Source organism: Prionailurus viverrinus, chromosome E3 (genome assembly GCF_022837055.1).
Source record: "Prionailurus viverrinus isolate Anna chromosome E3, UM_Priviv_1.0, whole genome shotgun sequence".
NCBI classification, from domain to species: domain Eukaryota; kingdom Metazoa; phylum Chordata; class Mammalia; order Carnivora; family Felidae; genus Prionailurus; species Prionailurus viverrinus.
Window position 1 is genome coordinate 2,321,976 of NC_062576.1, and position 21,056 is coordinate 2,343,031.

The following is a 21,056-nucleotide window of genomic DNA, read 5'->3' on the forward strand; positions in this document are numbered from 1 at the left end:
TGAGGGTCAAGGTCAAGAAGGGGGCGGCCCAAGGTGTCCAAGGCAGCAGTGGCACATGGGAGGGCAGGCTGGGCTCACATCAGGCACCCCGCTGTACCCCGGGGGGGTGGGGGAGCTGTCCCGGCAGAGGCTGGGGTGGCAGAACAGAGCCTGCGGGACCTCGGGGGGCAGGAGGTGGCCCAGTGGAGTGGAAGGTGGGGGTGCCGGCAGGGAGCGGGCAGGAGCTTTCAGGGGAACTGGTTTCCCCGGTGAAAGGCTGCAGGAGACCCCCGAGAAGGCGCAGGCTCAGCCTTGGGGGGCCCCAGGGCAAGCAGGGGGCAAAGAGTGGGCGGGAGGAAGTAGAGACCCTCTTCCCACCAAGCCCTGGACCCCCCCCCATCCCCGCCCCCTCCCCACCCCGGACGGGCTAGGGCCAACTCACCAGCTCACTGCAGCCACCAGGGCCACCAGGGCCACCGTGGCCACTCTCACCCCTGAGCCCTCACTGCTGTGGCCACTTCCCCGGGGCTGGGACGGACACGAGATTCTTTCAAAAACATTTCCTTTGCAAAATAATCCTTCGAAATATGTTTTTGGAAACAGACTCCTGATCTGAACAGGAAGAAGTTAATTACAGTCCCTCCCCAGAGGGGCGCGGGGGAGGAAGCCTCGTGGTCAGAAACATGAGTGAGGGCCAGGGCAGACGCCCCCTCACACCCGGCCCCGGCTCCCCTTCCCCGCGATGACCCGTTGTCCCCACCCCCACCCCACCTCCAAAGGCCCGAGCTCCCACAGCCCACGGGGGGGCGGGAGTGGGGGGGCAGGGACCTGGCCGAGGTCGGCAGTTCGAGGCCGGCCGAGCCGGGTGGAGCCCCTCGTCTGTGTGGTGTGGGTAAGTGCGTGCATGCAGGCGTGCTCGAGCTGTGTGCTGCATCGAGGTGGGCGGAAGGAGGCTCGCAGGGCCTGTGGTGTTGGCTCGGCTGCCGGGGGTCTCTGACTTCCCCACCTGCCAGGACGCCTTCCCAGGTGCAGAGGCCCTGGTTGGACTAGGACCACGGGAGGCAGAAGATGGGGTTCCTTCGGCGCACCTGCCCTGAACCCCGCCCCCAGGGCACCCTCCAAACAAGGGTCACCTGGGTCCCCGTGGGCCTAGACTGTCTCTGGGTGTCTCTGGATGTCTCTGTCCCTCCCAGTTAGTTGTGACGCTCAGGTTCTGGGCCGTGTGTCTTACGGGTACTAAGTGGTTATCTTGGGAGCTGGGGTGTCTAAACTCCCGTCCAGCCTGGGGCGTCTGGTCTTCCCGCCCAGCCTACAGCCCCAGGGTTCGTCCGAGTGCAAATCTGTGGAACGAGCCCTAGGCCCCTCCTCACCGTCTGTCCGTCCCACGTCCCTCCGTCCATCTGTGCTGTGTCCTATCGCCTCGTACTAAATCACCGTGGACTTAGTGGCTTCAAACAGCACAATGTACAGTCTTACGGCCCTGTGGGTCAGAGATGGGTCTCACGGGCTAAACTCAAGGCGTGACCAGGGTTCCTCGTGGAGGTTCTGGGGGAGAATCGGTTTCCTTGCTTTTTCCAGCTTCTAGAAGCCTCCGGCATCCTCAGCTGGAGGTCAGCTGCCCGGCTCAGGGTCGCAAGAGCGCTCCCCCGACGTGGTGGGCTGCCGGCTTCGCTTCCCCCCCTGACGCCTGTGATGGCATCGCGGGGGGGGGGGGTGCGCAGGGGGGGCAGCCACAGGCCCCCGGTAATCTCCCCCTCTCTGGCTTCACTTATCCACTTCTTCAATGTCCCTTTGGCCACGGAAGGTGGCAGTCACAGGTTCCAGGGATGAGCCCCTGGACATCTCTGGGGGGCTCCGTCCTGCCTGCCGCATCCCCCTTCCGTGCGTCTGTCCGTGTCCTCGTGCATTTCTCTGACCGTCGGCGCACCTGCGCGTTATTTCCCCATCTGTCCGGTCAGCGGCCGGCCAGGGAGCAGCCCTCTCTCTGTCCATCTTCCCATCCGCCGGCCTGGCTTCCCTCTTTCCTTTCCCTCTGCAGCCATCCTTCCAAGTCGTCCGTCCGTCCACTCACACGCCCGTCTTCCGTCTGTCTGTCCGTAAGGGGCAGGACGCTAAGTGGGGAAGATCAGAGTCGTGGCAGGTGTGGGGGGCGCAGGCCGGGGCCCGGCTCGGTCTTCCTCTCCCTCACAACTCCTTCCTGAGACCTCCAGCTGTCCCCGCCCCCGAGACCGGTGGCTTCCCGGGTCCAGAGCGGGGCTCTCCAAGCTCAGGGGGGCGCAGCCCACCCTCCGGGTCTCTGGCCCTGACCCCGTGGAGCCTGGAGGTGTTTGTTCAGTGGGATCAGACCCGGCGTCGGCCCCAGGGGCCGCGGACAGAGCCACACTGCCCGACGGACAGACGGATGCAGGGATGCAGGGGTGGGTGGGCCCCCGCCCCGACCCGCGTTCCCTCCTTGCCCCTCCTGAGCTCAGCGCCCGGGGCGAGCCCTGGATTCCAGGAGAGGCTGTGGGAAAGGCCCCTCGCGGACCCCTCGCCGGCTTCAGGTCATCTTGTGGGGGAGCGTTGGTCGCTCAGAGCTTGGGGAGAGGGCCCTGGACCGAGCCCAGGATGATTCGATGAGGAAAAAATGCCCCCACGAGGACTATCTCGCCGCAGCTGCTGAGACAAGCCTGCTTATCCTAGCCTCACCCCCTGTGCCCCCCCAGCGGGGTGAGCACGGGGACTCCAGGCTCTCCCGCCCTCGTGGGGGCCCCAGACTAGAGGCCGGGACCCTTGGGGCACTCACACCCCCTCTCTGTGAGTCTCACTGTCTCTCACTGTCTCCTTCCCTCGCTGTCTCTGTCCCTCTCTGTCCCTGTGTCTCCCTATCTCTGTGTCTCACTGTGTCTCACTGTCTCTGTGTCTCACTGCCTCTGTCCCTCACTGTCTCTGTCCCTCTCTCTCTCTCTGTGTCTCACTGTCTCTGTCTCTGTGTCTCACTATGTCTGTCTCTCACTGTCTCTGTGCCTTTCTGTCTCTGTCTCTCACTGTCTCTGTCCCTCTCTGTGTCCCTCACTGTCTCTGTGCCTGTCTCTGTGCCTCTCTGTCTCTGTCCCTCACTGTCTTTGTCCCTCTCTGTGTCTCACTGTCTGTCCCTCACTGTCTTCATCACTCTCTGTCCCTATGTCTGTATCTTTATCTCTGCTCCCTACAGTCACTCTCTGGCCACATGTCACCTCTCGGGGCCTCACGGGCACAGAGGCCCCGCCCCGTAGTCCCACAACCCAGGATTCTACCCTCGTGCCCCCCCACCCCACCGCCTGTCCTCAGGGACCTCTTCTCCAGGATGGCATCCTAGTGGCCGCTGGGAGTGACCTCAGTGCAGGCAGTGACCCCTGCGGGTGCCCCCCAGGACCTGCATTTCCCCCTCCACCTGCCTGGGTGTTGAGGTGTGGCCAGCCTGAGATCCTAGAACAGGATGCTATGTGGTCAGGGCCTGTGACTCAGCATTGCTCAGGGTCCGAGGCCAGCACTCAGTGTGTGTGTGTGTGTGTGTGTGTGTGTGTGTGTGTGTGCATGTGCACAGGTGGGTGTGTGTGTGTCTGTGGACAGGCCGGGTGTGCGTGGATGGGGGCGGGTGTGGGTGAGTGGGTGTGTGGACATGTGCACGGGGGGATGGGTGTACGCTCGGCTGGGCTGAGACAGATGCTTCGTGTCCCCTGGCCCCAGCAGGGCAGTGGCGGTCACCTGTGCCCAAAACCTGCCCCCACCCACCGGCCGGCCCAGTGCCCCACAGGCTCCCCACGTGGCCTCCGGCGGCACAGGCCAGAGAGGCCGCCGCGGGCCCCTGGCGCGTGGCCTCTGGGAGGTGGGCAGGAAGGGGTGCGGCTGCCTCGTGGGCCAGGGCTGCCGGGGGGGGGGGGGGGGGCAGGAAGGGAGGCGGGCTGTGCCGCGGGCGTCCCGGAGGTCACCGGGAGCCGGGCGGGCAGGGTGGACGGCCGCTCGAGAGCCCTGCCCCCCCCCCACCCGCCCCCGACCCGCCTCTGGCGTCTCTCGGGGCCGAGGTGACGCCTGCTCCCCCGGCCTTCCCTGTGGCCTCCTCCAGACCCGTCCGCCCCTGCGTCTGAGACCCCGCCAGGCCTACGCCGGTCACGTCGCTGAGGTGTCCTGCTCCCCTGCTCCAGCAGAACCCCCGCCGGCATGATCGGACCCCCGACTCCGGGGCCCTGTGTGCGCGAGCCTGGGCCTCAGCCCGAAGCCCTTCGCCAGGGACGGGCTCTCCCATTTCCTCCCCTGCCGGGCCTCCTGCAGCCCTGGGCCCAGATGCCGGGCTTCCTTCCACGTGCTGATGAGCCAGAGTCGCAGCGTGCGCCTGGACCCCCCTCCCCGCCCCTGGTGCAGGGCCCGGGGTCCCTCACCTGCCGGCTGCTGCTCACCCGTGGGACGCACCCACCGTGCCGTCAGCAGGGGCCCCGGGAGCAGTTGTTTGGTGAGGAAGGGGAGTGACACACAGTCCCGTGCCCAGGCTGGCCCCCTGGGGCTCCCAGGAGAGCAGTGTGGCCCCTCCCCACTCGCTCCCGCACCTGTGAGGCCGGTGGGGCCCCGGGGCTAGTGGACGGGGTGGCGGTGGGTCTCCTCTGCCCATTTGGGGCGCTTTCCAGGTGGGGGCTGTGGACGGGGGTTGGGGTCCAGAAAAGCAGGGAGGCTGATGGGTGGGGGCAGGGAGCGTGGCAGGCCCGCTCTGTCCCCAAGCCGTTCCCTCTCAGCCCCCCGCCCACCATACACACACACGCACACGTGTGCACACGCCGGGCACGCACCTCCCGCTGTAAATACTGGGGCTGGGCTGGGAGTAAGCCACCCCAGGGCAGTGATGGGCCCTCACCGGCTTCTTCCCCCCCAACACCGGCCCCGCTCAGCCACCAGCACCCGGTTGCCCTGCGGGTGGCCTGCAGCGTGGGGCCACCGGGACCTGGGCCTTTCAGTCCAGGCGGTGGGTTGGATCCTGGATTTCCAAGGCCGCCCCCACTTCCGCTGTCTGGTTTATGCTCAGATAGCCCCACCCCAGTCCCAATTCTGTTTTGTGGTAGGGGGCGCCAAGGCCCAAAGAGCCACGCCAGCTCCCGGGGTGGGGGGGGTGGGGCGGGGTGGCTGGCAGTCAGGACCAGGGCACAGGCCAAGCTTCCCTCCTGTCCACTCAAGCTCTGTCCAGGGTGGGGGCTGCGTCCCGTCCATCCGTCTGTGCATTGTTCCTAGCCACAGCGGAGGGGAGGGGCTGAGGGAGAGGGGAGGGAGGAGCAGGGGTGGGGAGGGGAGCGCCGGACCTGTGCACAAGCATCTTCCCAGCCTCCACCCCTCCTTACCTCCCCAGGCCCTTCCCAGGCGGAAAATTCAATTAGTTTCGAGCAACTGCTTTGCTGAAGAGCCAGAGAGAGGGGTGATGAGGGGACGGGGGTCCGCCTGGCGGCTGGGGTGCGCGCTGGGGGGAGGGGAGGCCAACAGCCCTCTTGTCTCTGCGGGTTTCTGCCGAGTCCCTGTGCCCGTGTGACTTAGTGTGTGACTTGGGGTCCCAGGGTCCTTGCGTGCCCACGTCTGGCCCGTGCACGCAGACGGCCCTCACAGCCCTCAGCACCCCCACGTGTGCATTGGCATTCGCCGTAACTGCCAGCCAGGCCCTGGGCTCTGGCCAGTGGATGTCCGGTTGTGGGATGGGGGTGCACACGGGGCGGGGTGGGGGGGGTGGCAACCTCCCTGCAAATTGCACACACAGGGTGTGGTGTGGCGCTTAGCTTCCCAGACTGGGTGCCACCCCCTTGGTTCCACAGTGGCTCCTTGTCTGGTCCCCATACACTTTAGCCTTCTGGCCACAGGGCCTTTGCCCATACCATTCCCCCAGGCCTGCAAGCTTCCCCTCAAAGAACCTCGTCCCAGCGTGCATCTGCCCTTGTTTTTCATTCTCCTTTCATCCCTGGGCTTCGAGGCATGCAGCCAAAAGTCTCCCGCTGTGAGGAAATGGGGTAGCCCTGTCTGGACCAGTCTCTGTCCCTGTGCCCGGAGTGGTGCTCAATTGGTCGAGTGAATGAAGTGTCGGGCCCACACAGAAGTTTAGAAAACAGGTCCTGCGATAGACACACACTTCTCTTCCTAGCAGACTCCTATGCACCCTGCCGTGGCCCGGCTTCCAGCACCCCCTCCTCCAGGATGTCCAGAGTGCTCTGAGGATCATTGGGAACAAAGGCCCTGAGCCTGGGGTATCTGTGCTTTCTTCTGGGACCCAATGTGCCCTGTCTCCGGCCCGTGGTCTGCCATCATCCCCGCCAGTTAGCCTGACCCAGTGAGTGCAAGACCCCTCCTTCCTGCTGTGATCACTCAGGACCCGCTCAGGGCCCGTGGGAGAAGATCCGATCATCTGCCTCTTCGTGGAGGGCTCCCGTGGCCCATGCCACCCAGGGTGCAGGCTGGGGGCAGGGGTGCCCATCTGACCCAGTCCTTTGTCCTGGCACCCCTGCTCCACACTGCCCAGCTGGCCTTCCCCCCCCTCCCCGGGGTCTCCCTCTCACTTCACTCCCCAATTCCAGGGGCTCTCTGAGGTCATGAGGAGTTGAGGGGCACCCACCTGAGCCCACACACAGTGGGCACCCAGGACACAGACCCACAGGGCGGCCAGGTTGGGGGCAAAGGAAGCCGCTGCCTGTCGGAGTGTGTTTCTTTATCCAAGTCCCCAGACACCGGCAGGGACGGCCCCTGCTTTCCTGAGGGGCCCCTCCCAGCAGGTAGAGGGTGGGGAGGGGGCTCCCAGGGCCCGCTAGGGAAGGAAGGAGGTTTGAGAAGGCCAGATGCGGGGAGGGGCCCCTGTGCAGAGGAATGTGGGCCAGCCCCTCCTCCTTCCCCAGGAGGGACAGAGGCAGATGGCAGCTGGGGGGTTGAGGACAAGGGGGAGGCCCAGCCGGCCCAGCCTGAGGCTCCGAAGGGCGCCTGTGGCCCCTCCTCGGTAGCTGTGGGGGCACATCCTTCTCAAGTTCCTGGCCCCCCAGCCCGCACCAGCTGTGTGCAGCTGGGGCCTCACCCTGAGGAAACCCAACACTGGCAGGGGGGGTGGGGGTGGGGGCCAGGGCGCCAGCCTGCTCCCCGACCACTGTGCGTGGGCTCCCCCCACCGCCACTTGTGGCCTGCCAGGCGGCTCATCGGTAAGGAGGCTGGAGTGTGAGCACCGCGCCTGGGGCCTGGCGGGTGACATCATCCCAGAGAAGGCTGGAGGACGCGGTGTCGAGGGGTGGGTGCCCGTGAGGGGCTGGTTTTCCCTGGGTCACCCTCCACTGGCCAGGCTCTGGCAGCTCCCTTCTCCCGTGGGAGCCCCCCCCCCCCACCCTCTCAGAAGGGACAGGGCTGAGCCCAGGGACCTGTGCTCAGAATGAGGGACTGAGCTTTGGAGATGCAGCCATGTGGCCGATGCCTTGCAGAGCAGGCCAGATGCCCACCTCGGGGCCTGCCTTCCCCCCAGCGGCCCCCCCCACCCGAGGCCCTCCACGCCCTCCAGTGCCCAGGCCGCCGGCTGCCTCCACCCCCTGGGTTCTGCCTAGAGCCCAGAGGGTAGAGCCATGCGGGGAGGGGGCTTCCAGATGGCTGGAATCCCGCGTCAACAGGGCTTAGACACCTGCCCAGCCTCTTCCCGCCCTCCCCTCTGCCTGCCCAGGCGCTTCTGCACATCTTAACTTTCCAGGGGCTTTGCTTCCCTGGCCAGAGTCTGAGCCTCCTGCTCTGGGGTGGGGAGGGGCGCCGTGTCCTCACCCCGTCCCTGGCAGGCGTTCCCCACTCCCAAGCACACACAGGCCCCAAAGGCCAGGCCCCTTGCTGGCCCTGCGTCCAGCCGAGGGCTAACCTGACGGATGCCCGTGGCATATTTTCTGGGCGTGTGTGAGGCCGGAGCACTGTGGAAGGAGCCCGGCAGTCACGGCACCCCAGGGAGAGGGCCAGGGAGATCAGAGGGCAGGCCTCGGCGTGGCCCCGGGCCCCGCCTCAGGTGGTCACGCAGCCAGGGGACAGGTCACTTCTGGGGCTCAGAGTGGAAGGCCCAGGCAGAGCCGGCAGGAGGGGTCAGCACGGCAGTGGGGGTGGCCCCCGGCGCTAGGCCCAGGCTCCCCTCCCCCACCATGCAGGCCAGAGGCGGCCACTCTGGCCCACCGCCCCACGCTGTGGTCCTCGGGCCTGGCTTGGACCAGCACGGCCACGTGGACCCTGTGGCCTCGAGCACCTACAGCTCTCCCCTCGACCCCGGGGCCCCAATATCTCCCCGTCCAGTGGGTGTCTGGCTGGGCAACTCTCAGCCCCTCTCAGGCAGTGGGGGAATGCAGGGAGGAAGGTGGGGGCTCATTCCTGTCCCGGTGGCACCTGCCTGCCCGCCTGCCCGCCCGCCGGTCCCGCCCGCCCCTCCTCCTCCACTGCATCTTTTCAGGGTCCGACAAGCCTTTTCAGGGCTGACGGATGGCAGGTCTGGATTTCCATGTCAATGGGCCGGGCGCTGCCTGGTAAGCTGGTTAACAAGCCCCCAGCCCCACTGGGGAGGCTGTGCCGGTGTTAACACAGGCCCCTTTCTCCCAAGGCTTCGCGGCCTCGCGGTTGCCATGGCGCCCTGCGTGGCCTTTCGGGCCACGGCTAATCCTTTCTCTGGCGCTTTCATCCTGGCTGTCCCACCCCCAGGCTGGTCGCCGGTAACTCAGCCTTGCCCAACAAGGCTGGTTTCTCTGCCGGGGTCAGAGGAGGCCGTAAATCCAGCCCCCTGCCCCGGCCCTTTGTCCCTGGCATTGTCCCCAAGTCCCCAGCCGCCCCCTCCTCTGGGGACTCCTGTGGCGGGAAGGGAGCCTCTGCCAAGTGGTCAGCTCCTGTCCTGTGGAGGAGGGGGTCCTGTCCTCGGCTTGTCTGTCCACCCTCGAACCCGAGGTCCTCGGCCCCTTTCTTTCCCTGCTCCTTGACCTCCAGCCTCGGCCTCTGAGCCATTCCAGGGATGTGCCTGTTCCTGCCTCAGTGCCTTTGCTCTAGCTGTTTGCGTTCTGGTCTGGAACGTTCTTCCCCAGACATCACCCCAGCTGACCCCCTTCAAATCTCCACTAGAACGTCACCTTCCCCATGAGGCCACAGGCCCCACATGTCCCACTCCTGTCCCGGCTCTGTTTTCCCCGTAGCCTAGTGCCTTCTAGCCCACCTCGAGGACCCCGTGTGCGGCCCTCCTTCCGTGCAGGCGGCCGGCTCTTCCGGGGGTGCCTCCGGCCTGGAGCAGACAGTGGGCACTCTGCTTGAGAGGAGGGCAACTCTCAGCTCAGAGCAGGGGCAGCTGAGCCCCAAGGACACACGGCATCGAGAGGTGGAGGAGGCCCCAAGTCTGGGCTGGTCTGACTTCACTCTCGAGGTTTTCACAGAGCCCGGAATCCCACCACAGAGACCGCCTTTCCTCTGTCCTCAGAAGCCAGGATGTCGGTGTTCAGGAATCCCAGGATTCAATTAGCCTGGCCTCCAGTCCCAGGTGTGGCTCCTGCCCACTTGCATACATCCAGCTATGGGGAGCTCACCACCTGGGGGGTGCCGAGTGGGAGGAAGAGCCCAGTCCTGGGCTCCGGCTCAGACGGCAGGGAAGCTTGGCTCGAACGGACCTTGTCTGGGGCTCCTGGCCTTGGGGTGAGCATGCCTTGAAACTGGCACACGGGGGGGCCTGGCCTGTCTCTCCTCCCCATTCATGCAGAGATGCTGGTGTTTCCTTGCTTTTTGGGGTCTTGTAGCAATCCCATGAGGCCGGAAGGCCGGGCACCGGCTCCATTTTACAGCTGAGAAAACTCTTAGGAGCACGGGCTGGAGCCCCCTAGGGGGAGGCAGGGCCTCACTTCTGACCCTGAGACCTGCCCCAGGTCGTCTGGCAAAGCGGCCTCTCACCGAGGGACCGACAGCTTCCTGAGCCTCAGTGCACCCACTGGGGTGGACATGGAGGGTGTCTGTGGGCCGGTGACCCAGCCCTGGCCTGCCCGCTCCCACCACCGGGCTCTCGGCCCCCGAGGGCCGTGGGGGCTGCCTGGGGGCTGGCCCCCAGCTTCCCGCCCCATATGGGCCCCCCGCAGCCCCGAAGGTGGGAGCCCCCTGGAGCAGGCCTGAGCCATGCCGGAGGTGAGGGTGCCGGCCGGGCAAGGCCCCTGTAAAGGCAGGCCAAAGCTCCGAGGGTATGCAGATCACGAGGGCTGCAGGGGGAGAGGCCAGCCGGGGGAGGGGGGTGCTGACAGCCTCCAGGCAGCGGGGGAAGCCGGGGGGGGGGGGGGGGGGGGGGCGGGGGGGCGGGAGAACCCGCCAGCCTCGGTGTCCTCATCTGTCACAGGGACTGAGGAGGGGAGCCCTGCCTCACAGGGCCGCGGGGGCCCCACAGCGCAGGGAGAGATGTTGGGGGCCCTGGACAAGGAGGGGAAGAGGCGGGGGGTGGGGGGAGGACCTCTCCGCCACGCGCATGGGCGAGAGCAGGATTCCAGAGCTCCCTGGGGAGGCCCGGGAAGCTCCAACCTTGCAGCCGCCATTGGTCAGGGACCGTGGCCGCCCCCACCCTGCGCTTCCTGCCCCCACTCCTCCCAGGGGCCCTCCGCGGACAGGTCGTGAGGGCCGGGCACCTCTTGCTATACGGGAGGCATCACGGCCCAGAGAGGACAAGCGACTTGCTCACTGCCACGCGAGAGAACCCGCAGCCGAGGGAATGAATGAGGGCCCCGGTGGAGGGGGGGGGCGCCGTGTGAGCGGCCTGTGGCTTGGGCCACCTCCTCCGAGCAGGACGGCCCCGACGGAGGGCAAGGCCCGGACGGGGGCAGGCCTTGCCGCTGACCCGGACGCCGCGCTGGGGGACAGAGGCCGGCTGCGGTGGCCCCCCGCTCAAGTCCGGGCTCGGTGGAGGCTGGCACGGGCCCCTCGGGGGGCACGCGGGTCTGCAGCTGTGTGGGCGCCCGGGCCCCGAGCGGTGCCGGTCGGCGCGAGTCAGGGCAGGCCTGCCCACCCGGGAGCAGGCTCAGCTCTACGCCTGCAGGAGCCGGAGGCCCCCCGCCTGCCACCCTGCCTTCCTGTTCTCCTGACCCCCAGCCTCGGCCCCCGCCCCGGCAGCTCCTCGGCACCCAATGGACCTGGGGAGCCTTTGTTCTGAGGTCTTGCCCTCTCTGGCCTCAGTTTCCCAAACGGCATCCTGCAGGTCCGGGCAACCCCCTCAGGGCGTGGCTCGCGGGCCCGGAGAGACACCCCACCGGGAGTGCGGGCGTGGTGGTCTCCCGAGAGAATCAGGGTCGGGGAGCCACGTCTCCGGAACGAGGCGGATCTGGGCTCAAGCTTCGGCTCATGGTCTGAAAACATTTCCTGAACCTAAGTCCCTGCCTGGGCCCAGCGGTCCGGTGCTGAACCAGACAAGGTTGGGGCTCCGAGATGCATAGTGCCGCAGGAAGGGGCGGCGGTGGCGGTGACCGTGGCCACAGCAGCCACCTGTTCCCGCAGTCCCGCTCTGCTCCAGGCCGTGTGCGGTAGCTCCTGTGGTGCTCACGACACCTGCTGAGTGGCCCTTCTTCTTCTTCTTCTTCTGTTTCGAAGTGTATTTATTTTTGAGAGACAGCGTGGCCATGAGCGGGAGAGGGAGACCGAGGATCCCAAGCAGGTGCCGCACTGTCATGGAGGGAGTCCACTGTGGACTGAAACCCACACGCCGTGAGATCGTGACCGGAGCCGAAATCAAGAATCGGCTGCTGAACCGACTGAGCCACCCGGGAACCCCAGAGCGGCCCTTCTAATTATTCCATTTCACAGTTGAACAAACTGAGGCACAGACAGGTCATGTGACTCACGTGAGGTCAGCCAGCTAATAATCAGCAGAGCCGAGAGGTAAACCCCTTGTGGCTGGCTCCAATAGACAGATAAAGAAGCTGCGTCACCTTGAGCAGAGCACGTAGCCTCTCCCAGCCTCAGTTTCCCCAACTACCTGGGCTGAGGCAAACCGAGGACAGGTCTGACACAGCTGGCCGTGGGATGCGGCAGGCAGAGCGTCCGAGCGTGCGCGGTGGGGCCGCCACTGCGTCCAGCCTCGCTTTTCGTTCCTGCAAAGTGGGGTCTCGATCCCGACCCCCCGCGAGAAACCCGGCAGCTGAGGGGGGCAGGCCCTTCACTGGGGGAGTGTTTCCAGCACCCATCTGGCCAGCTGCAGTCTACCCGCTCGCCTGAGCCAGCGGACTCCAGGCGAGCCCCGCACCCCTTAACCAGAGCAGGATGGGAGCTGCGGAGCTGGCCTGGGGGGCGGGCCCGGGGGTCCTGGGAAGGGGCTGAGGGGAGGTCACTGTGGACACACTCAGGCGGCCCAGCCCCCTGAGAGATGCACGCGATGGCGTCCGAGTCGGCCGGGCCGGCCACAGCCAGACAGCCAACCCCACCTGCCCACCGTCCTCGCCTGTGGCCCCTGGGGAGTGACCCTCCCTCCGGCTCCACAGCGGCGAGGACGGGAGGAGGCAGAGGAACCGGCTGTGCGGGACACCTGAGCCCGATGACCAGGCCTCCCAGGGGGCGGCCGCCCGGGGGGCTGGGAGGCAGAGACGTGGCCCGTTCCCACCGCCTACCCCCCTGAGGGCCCGGGAGGAAGCAGGTCAGCAGGTGGTTGGCCAGCTGGGGCCTGGGTCTGCCCCAGCCCGCTTTTGCTGGGCAGGGGAGACCAGGCCAGGCGCCTTCTGGCCTCAGTTTCTGAATCTGTGACCAGGGATGCTGCCCCTCCCCCCGGGGGCCCGTGGGAGTAGGGCGGATGTGCGGGACCGTCACTCCACTTCACACACAGGCAGCTGAGACCCGGGGCAGGGCTCACAGGAGGCAGCCGTGCTCCCAGCTCCGCTGCTGTGGGGCCGGTGCTCTGGGTCTGCCAGCCCCCCGCTGGCTGAGGTCACAGCCAGGCTTCCATATAGCATAAAAGATGCGTTGGGGGGCGCCTGGGCGGCTCAGTCGATCGAGCGTCCGACTTCTGCTCAGGTCATGATCTCGCGGTTCATGGGCTCGACCCCGCGTCGGGCTCTGTGCTGACAGCTCGGAGCCTGGAGCCCGCTTGGGATTCTGTGTCTCCCCCTCTATCTGCCCCTTCCCTGCTCGCACTCTGTGTCTGTCTCTTAATAATAAATAAACGTTTAAAAAAACAAAAGGATGCGTTGGAAGGTGAGTTGAGCCTGTGTCTTGGCACAGGTGATTGCCAGGTGGAAAGCGCCTTCCGGTCCTTGGGGCAATCGCAGGGGGGCAAGTACTGGGCCTTGCTGGCCCAGAGCCTGGTGGCCACCTGCCCGATGCTCATGCCCAGACCTGAGAGCTGAGACAGAAATGCGCTACTCGTGAGAAGGCCCAGCAGAGCCCCGGGTGTCGAGGGGTTCCTCGACCCCCATCCTTGTGCCGGGCACATGGCCAGGGTCATGGAGACAGGCCGCCTGGCTGTCTGTGCGTCCCGTGTGGAGGTGGGGACCGCAGGCTGCACTCTGGTGGGCAGGCCCCGTGGTGCCCACTCTCAAAGCGGCCCCCCCGCCCCCACCATCAACAGGCTCTGTGCCCCTGTTCACTCACACGTGTCAGCCGTGCCCCCACGGCCCGAGGCTGCTCCCATCGAGGCAGAGGTGCTGGCCTGGCAGTGAGGGAAGGTTGCAGCCTCCTGGATCCCTGGCATCACTGGGGTGAATGGTGCCCCCCCAAAAAAGACAGGTTCAAGTCCTACCCCCCAGAAGGTGCCAAGGGGCCTTATTTGGAGAAAGGGTCTTTGCAGGTGTAATTAATTGAAGGATCCTGACGTGGGGTCATCCCGGGTTTAGGGTGGGCCCTAAATCCAATGGCGGGTCCCCTTCTAAGGAGAGAGGAGGACACAGAGGCACCGAGGGAAGGCAGCCTCGGGAAGGTGAAGGTGGAGGTCAGCGCGGTGCAGCCGCGAGCTGGGGACGGCCTGTGGCAGCCGGCAACCGCCAGAAGCTGGGAGAGGGGCCTGGGGCAGGCTCGGGGGCTCCGGCAGGGACACCCTGCCCGCACCTGCATTCGGACTTCAGGCCCCCAGAAGTGGAAGACGGTAAGCGTCTGTTTTCAGGCAAGTTTGCGGTAATTTGTGACAGCACCTCAGGACACCAATGTGAGTGCAGGGAGGGGGGGTCTGAAAAGGCTCGTCTCCCAAACCTGGGTGGGTGGGTGGCAGAGGAGCAGGGGGCCTGGGACAGGGGCCCGGTCGGGGGACCGCGTGTGCAAGTCCCTCCCAGCAACCTGCACGGATGTGAGTCCCACAGACCCCTGCCCGACTCGGGTCCACAGCCCGTTGGTCCAGGCGGAGACCAGCTTCCTGGCCCCACAGGGCTGGCTGGGAGCACCTCCTGCAGCCCAGTCACAGACGCCTCCCGTGGCCACCTTCCCAGCCCCCGATCCCTCCCACGCCACTTTCCTGCAGACTGGTCCCCTTGATAGGGAACCTTCTTCCTTCTCCTCTGTCTGCAAGTTCCAGCTCCTCCAGGAAGGATAGCCCACAGTGGCCGGCCTAGCCCACAGCCATCCACCCCATGTAGGCCCTGCCTAATGTGACTTCCCTCTGAGATCTGATCCAACCCCATGCAGCTCTGGCCCATGGGACTAGCCACAGACGAATGTCCCACGAGGGACGAGCTAGTGGGCAGGGAGCCTCCGTCGACCCCTGTGCCTTTGCACCTGCTGTTTCCTTTGGCTGTCAGCCCACATGTTGCCTCCTCCATCCCCTCCTTGACTGTCGGGCCCAGGCATGTTCTGTTGTCAGCTCAATTTCCACCCCCTTCCTTTATTTTACCCTGCTGATCCTGATGGGAGCTACGTGTGTTTGCTTTCCCTCTCTGCTGGTCCCCAGAATACCAGGAGCTCAGAGGGTAAGCCTGGGCCTGCCTCGCTCCCGTTCTGTCTCTAACGTAGGGCCGGGAGTGTCCATACGCTGCCAACTACGTGAACGGCAGGGTTTGGTGGCCGCCCAGAGCGACTCTGAAGCCAGGGTGACCTGGGGACTCCCCAGCGTGAGCCCTCCAGCTGTCTACCCAGTACCCGCCTCTTACAACCTCAGTATGGGCTGCTCCCGGGCCACTAACCTCTCTCTTTGTATCTGAAGGGGTCGCCAGGCCTGGCCCAACCTGGAGGATGCACCGGCCTCAAATCCCCTCCACGCCCAGAGTCGCTGCCCAGACAGAAGGATGTTCCGGAGTCAGTGGTTCAGGAAGGGTTTGTGGCTGCCGCGGTCACAAGGGCCCTGAATGAGGAGGGGGCTTCCCCAGCGTCCAGCCACACGTCTCCAGGGCCAGCTGTGTGCCCCGAACCACACCTGGCCCTCTCGGGGGCCCCGGCCACTCCGTACGGCAGTGGGGAGAACGCGGGGAGTACGTCTCTCGGAGAATCGGCGGTTCAGCCCGGGGGTGCCGGATCACACCACCAAGGGAGCCTCGTCTCAGCACCCCTGGGTGCCTCGCTCAGGCCCAGCTAGGGCAGAGGCAGAGATCAGGGAAGGCCCTGGGGGAAGAGCCGGGGGAGGGTCGGGAGGGACGCTGGGGGAAGCTGACTCAGCCTCCACAGACCCCGCTTCTCCGGCAGCGCCTTCCTGGTGGGGCCAACCTTCCGTCCAAAGTTGCCGCCGCCGGCCAGCCGGACAGGAAGCTCGTGGCGGGGCCGCACCCTGGCCCCCTGGCCCCCGCCCGGCGCTCCGGCCTGGCCTCGGCCTCCCACCTTGGCCCGGCTGCCTCCCTGGGGAACGAGGCTGAGGCCAGCCCCGCTGCCCCCGCCCCGAGTCTGCAGCTGTGCCGGACGGAAGGAGCCTGCTCGGGCCGCGGGCGCCTGCTCTGGGCGTGTGTGCACGCGGTCACACGCGTCCTCTGCTCGCACGTGCAGCACCTCACCCCCGCACGCGGGCTCACCTGCACGTGTGGAGATGTGCACACGTCCGCCTGCGCGAGGACTTATGTCTGGGGCACCGAGAGAGAGCGCAGAGCCGGGCACGACGGCCCCGCCAAGCGGGTGCTCGGGGCCGCAGCCGGGGAAGGTGAGGGTGATGGAGAGGGGGCGCGCTCAGGCCCCGGGGTGGGGGCCTCCCAGCCTCCCACGGTCCTCCTCACTCCTGCACTGGGGTCTCCAGGGAGGGAACGTGAGAGCTTACAGCCAGCACCTGGACTTGGTGGCCCCCCACTTCCGATCACATCAGCAGGGACCGGCCTGTGGCTTTGTCAGCGGAGGACAGCCTTGCAATCCGAGCTGGGGGGGCGCCGGGGGAGGACTTTGCCAAAGGGAGCAGAAGAGGCTGAGGAGAGCCTCAAGAGGGGTGGGGAGGGGCCGGGGGCGGAGTGAGGTCTGCTGCGCACGTGTGCAGATGGTGCCCTGACCAAGGATAGACGCCTGAAATTCGGCCCACGCTCTGCTCACCGGACTGCAAAAAAGGAGCACCTTCCCTCAGGCAGCGCACGGGGGTCCGGCAGGGTTCTGGGGACCCAGCATGGACACGTCGCAGGCTGCCTGGCCGGAGTCCAGCCTTCCCCGAGACCCCAGGTGGACAGCTAGCTGCGCGTGCTCCTTCCCGCGGGATGCCCCGTCGGCCCCCAGGCCCGAGGTGCGTCCCTGTCTGGCCCGGAACGCCTCGGTTCCCACGCCGTCACAATGGCCACACAACGGGGCCCCCAGGGACGGAACTTAATCTCGGGCTATTGAAGACCTGCAAGCCATGGCCCCTGTCCCCAGCCCGCAGACGCCGCGCCCGGGACATCTGATCCACCGCCACCCTCTCCTCAAAGGGGGACACTGTCTCCCCAGGGCCCCCCGCCCCCCCCCTGGCATGGACAGGAGGGAAACTGGGTCACTGGGATAGAGTGACAGCAGTGGCCGGCCGGGATGGGACTGGAGGATGCTCCTGGCCTGCAGACCTGCCCCAGGGCACCTGGCCGTGGGGGGAGGCGGGACCGGCCTGAGAGCTGCGCCTGCGAGGGCCTGGAGTTTGGGCCGAGAGCTGAGGCGACAAACTGCCTGCCTAAGACCTGCTCGTTGTGTAGGGACAGAGCTGAGACTGGGGACCCTCCCTTCCCCCACCCAGAGAGGGGCCCATAGGCCACCCTGCACTCCCCTCCACCCCCGGAGCAGGCCAGCCGGCCACCCGCTCCTCCACCCGAGAATGCCCGGCTGCCACTTGGTTTCCTGGCCCTCAAAGAGCTTTCTGGAGCAGCCAGGAAGAGTCAGGCCTGGCCAGGAGCTACTTCTGGGAGCAGAGACCCAGGCCTTCTGTGTGTGAGGTGCGCTCACCGTCTGCAGCCGGCCTCTGAGCGGAGCACTGCACCCGCCCTAGACTCCGTGTGGGGGCCGTGGGGGCCTCGAGCTCAGCCCCGAGGACTGCGGGAGCCACACAGGAGGCTGGAGCCCGCAGATTCTTGCTCTCAGGGGAAGCTGGAGACACAGGCTCACCGCTGCGTGGCCTTGGGCAGGACCCTGTCTTCCCATCTGTGCAACGGCCCTAGCTCCTTCTTGCCCCTTTGTACGTCTAGCAAATTCTTAGCTCTTTGTGGTTGCCACCCTCCCAGAGCACTCTCTGGGTGCCTGAATATGTGCCGGGGGCTGGAAGGGACCCAGGAATGGAAAAGAGGGGAGGGACCCAGGAAAACTTCTCCAAGGAGGTGGCCGCTGACTGGGGAGGCGGGCATGGAGGGACTGAGCCCAGCGGGTAAGCTGGGAGCAGCAGAGGAAGTCGGAGGCCTGCAGGAGCAGGGCCGGCCCTCCAGAGTGGGGAGCAGGGAGACAGGGATGGCGTCAGCCCAGGAGCCCGTTTCTAGGATTTGGGGGCCAGCCCTCAGGTCCGCGCAAGACCACAGTGCCCACTTCTCACTCGGAGCCGGCAGCTCTGGGCAAGGAACTGCCTGGGAATAATGTCCACCTCCCACCTCGGGCGGCCAGGGAGTCTGTGGCCAGGAGACAAGAGGGTCCAGAGGGCACGCTGGCGTCAGCCTGTGAACCTTGGTCCCACGCAGAGTCAGCTGCCTGGAAAGAGAAAGGGGCCGCCGGGCCCGGACCAGGCCTGCCGTCAGGAAGTGGCCGTCCCGAAGGACTCGGCTTGCCCGGGGTACACCTGCCCTGCCCTCTCCTGCGGCTTCCGCTGGCAGTGGGGGCATCTGTGGCCTCGGCCGCATTTGCCGCCGTGGCGAGCCCTGAGCCAGGTCTTCCTGTGAGGGCACTTGGGGGTCCGCTGGGCCCCGCCTCTTGGCTCATCAGCACCCGCCCGTGCGTGTTTCAGAACCGGGGTGCGGGCACCGGGGCAGACAACCACCACCCCACCCCTGTGTGACCCAGGCCAGCTCACTTCCCTCCCTGAGCCTCGGCTTCCTCAATTGCAAAATGAGAGCTGACACACGCCCTGCTAAGCCTGTCGCCCCGGGCCCCCCTTCCCTCCACTTTCCTGCCCACCCCCCCCAGCCCTCCCCGCAGTGGGCAGAGCAGGCCGAGGTACCCTCTCGCCGGGGCCCGGTTGGCACCGAGGGGCACGGCTTCGGGGCTGTGGGAGGCGGGTGGCAGCGTTTGTACCGCAGGGCAGGATCTGTGGAGGGGTGGGGGGGCCAGCCCGGGGCCGGGAGGAGGGGGGCCGGGGAGCCTAACCTGGCAGGCGCTCCGGCAATTCCGTCTGCTGCTTCTGTCAATACGAGCCTTCCTGTTTTGGAGATTAAACCTCGGCTGAGCAAACAGTCTTCAGGGGGGCCCCTCCCCGCCACCTTCCCAAACCCAGCCCGGCCAGAGGCTGCAAGCACCTGGAGGCCGCTGGGAGCCACGGGGTCCGGGGCCCCGCTCTGCCGCCCCTGCCCTCACCGAGCCTTGGCCCGCGGCCCAGGCGACCCGGCCCGGCCCCAGCCCCCCACTGACCTCCGTGGAGGCCACCCGCAGGAGCCCCCTGTGTCATCCTTCCGCTGCCGGGCTGGCGCACTGTCCCGGCAGCCCTGCCCGCCGCATCCTCTGCCCTCACATGACCTTGGCAGGAAGTGGGGAGCAAACTGCTTGTTGGGGCCTCCCCGCCAGGCTCATGCATACCTGTCAGGGACCCCAGGCGTGGCCGGGAGCCACCCTGAGTGCCCCACGGAGGCTCCTGACTTGGGAGAGGCCAGTCATGCGGATGGCGATTTCTCCAGTTGGACAATTCTTTGTTGGGGGCCCGGCTTGCACATCGTAGGGCATTCAGCAGCACCTCTGGCTTTTACTGACTGGATGCACTGGCTGTGCATTACCCCCGGGCGTGGCATCCAAAAATGTCTCCAGGCATTGCCAAACGCCCCAAACGTCCCCTGGGCTGGTCCCTGCGGACCGTGTGTATACAAAGCAGCCAGGGCTGCAGAGAGAGGCCTGGCCTTCCCTCTGATGCGGGCCTCAGCCCTGTCCCGTCCTCCTTGCCTCTCCCACCCCTTCCTACCAGGGCCCACCTACCTCTGAGGAGCTGGCCCTGCCCTCCTGAAAAAATCCTCCTGTTGCCAGAGCCTCTCAGGACAGGGAGCAGGGACAGCAAAGGCCTGGCCGCAAGGGCATGAGGCCTGGAGGGACAGACGGCCCGGGGCTGACTCCTCTTGCCCGGGCTCCCCCTCCTCCTACAATGCAACTCGAACCACATCCCTTTTGCTGGCAGACCTTCTGTGGTTCCCCATTGCCTCCCAGGCCTGACCCTGACCTTGACCCTGACCCAGGACGGGCCGGCTCCTGCTCAGCTCTCCAGGTTCATGTCCCTCTGCTCATCGACTCAGACCCCCGCCGAGCTGCGTGACCCCACCCACCTCTGGGCAGCACCCCTTCCCGCCTCCCCCCCCACCTCTGGGCAGCACCCCTTCCCGCCTCCCCCCCCACCTCTGGGCAGCACCCCTTCCCGCCTCCCCCCCACCTCTGGGCAGCACCCCTTCCCGCCTCCCCCCCCACCTCTGGGCAGCACCCCTTCCGGCCTCCCCCCCACCTCTGGGCAGCACCCCTTCCCGCCTCCCCCCCATCTCTGGGCAGCACCCCTTCCTGCCTTCCCACCCTCCCCCCCACCCAAACCTTCGCCAGTCACCACCTTTTCCTAGAAGCCTTGCCTGATGCTCACTACCCCCGGCCCTGGCACACAGTGGATTATCCCTCGCCTGGGCTCCGGGCACACTTGGGCTTGACCCGTCTCCCGGCCCTGACTGCCATCTCTCTGCTGGGAGGACGTCTGAGAGCCTGGCAGATCCTCCCACAAGAGTGTGAGCTCCCTGAGGCCAGGAGCTGCGTCTGACTCACCTCCTAAACCACCCGGAGCCACGCAGAGCCAGGGGTGGAGAAGGTGCCGGGGATCCCATCAAATGGTTGGGTGAGTGGACAGATGGACCGTCACACGGGTGGACGAATGGGTGCCGTGGTGGTGGCTTATCTTTTTGTGGGTGTGGTTGCCACTCCTGGGCACATAACCTCCCCCTCCCGTCACTTCCAGGGCCGCCTAAAATAGAGATCAATGCCATATCCTTCTCCACCCCTGGGAGTGAGGGGCTCACTCAACTCGACTCCTGTCGCAGAGGAGAAACCTGAGGTCAGGGAGTTACAGAGATAAGGTCGGGGTCATGAAGTGGGGGCGGGGGCGCCCTTTGAGGCAAGACTCTGATCCCTACCACCTCCATCAGGCCAGGAGCCCCTCCTTCCACTGCCCCCAGGGTCTGGTTCCATTGACATGGGCACCAGGTCATGACTGGGGCGAGGGGTCATGCCTGGGGCCTGGCAGGCACGGGGACAACCACTCCCCACCCCGTGGCCACAGCACAAGCTAGCCATTCTTGGCGAGACAAAGGCTGGCTGGGGCAAAGTGGTTCTGGTGTCTCCCTGGTGGGTGTCTGGCCGCTGTAGCACGTCAGTAATGTGTCCTCACGGCCGGGGCTCTGCTCCTGGGGGCTGCAAATCAGATTAGCCCGGTCTGGCCCCAGCGCAGAGCCACCAGGGAGAGGTGCAGCTGCCAGCCCTGGGCCCGTCTCCCTTCTGGTGTTCGAAGCCCTGCCCCACAGTGGAGAGACTCGTCCCTGACTGGCGGAGGCGTGCCTCTTCTCCGCTCTGCACCGCCCATGTCCAATCTGCAAGACCAACCGCTTGAG

The 21,056-nt window shown here is 66.4% G+C and overlaps 1 long non-coding RNA gene across 1 annotated transcript; it reads right to left on the reverse strand.

Annotated features, from left to right (window-relative positions):
• Window positions 1-11,283: 11,283 nt before the first annotated feature.
• On the reverse strand, window positions 11,284-18,948 carry LOC125154844 (uncharacterized). The gene is made up of 3 exons (XR_007147946.1): window positions 18,844-18,948; window positions 18,583-18,634; window positions 11,284-17,970 (listed from the first exon to the last, which is right to left on the reverse strand). It is a non-coding gene; the product is annotated as an uncharacterized LOC125154844 (long non-coding RNA).
• Window positions 18,949-21,056: the final 2,108 nt, after the last annotated feature.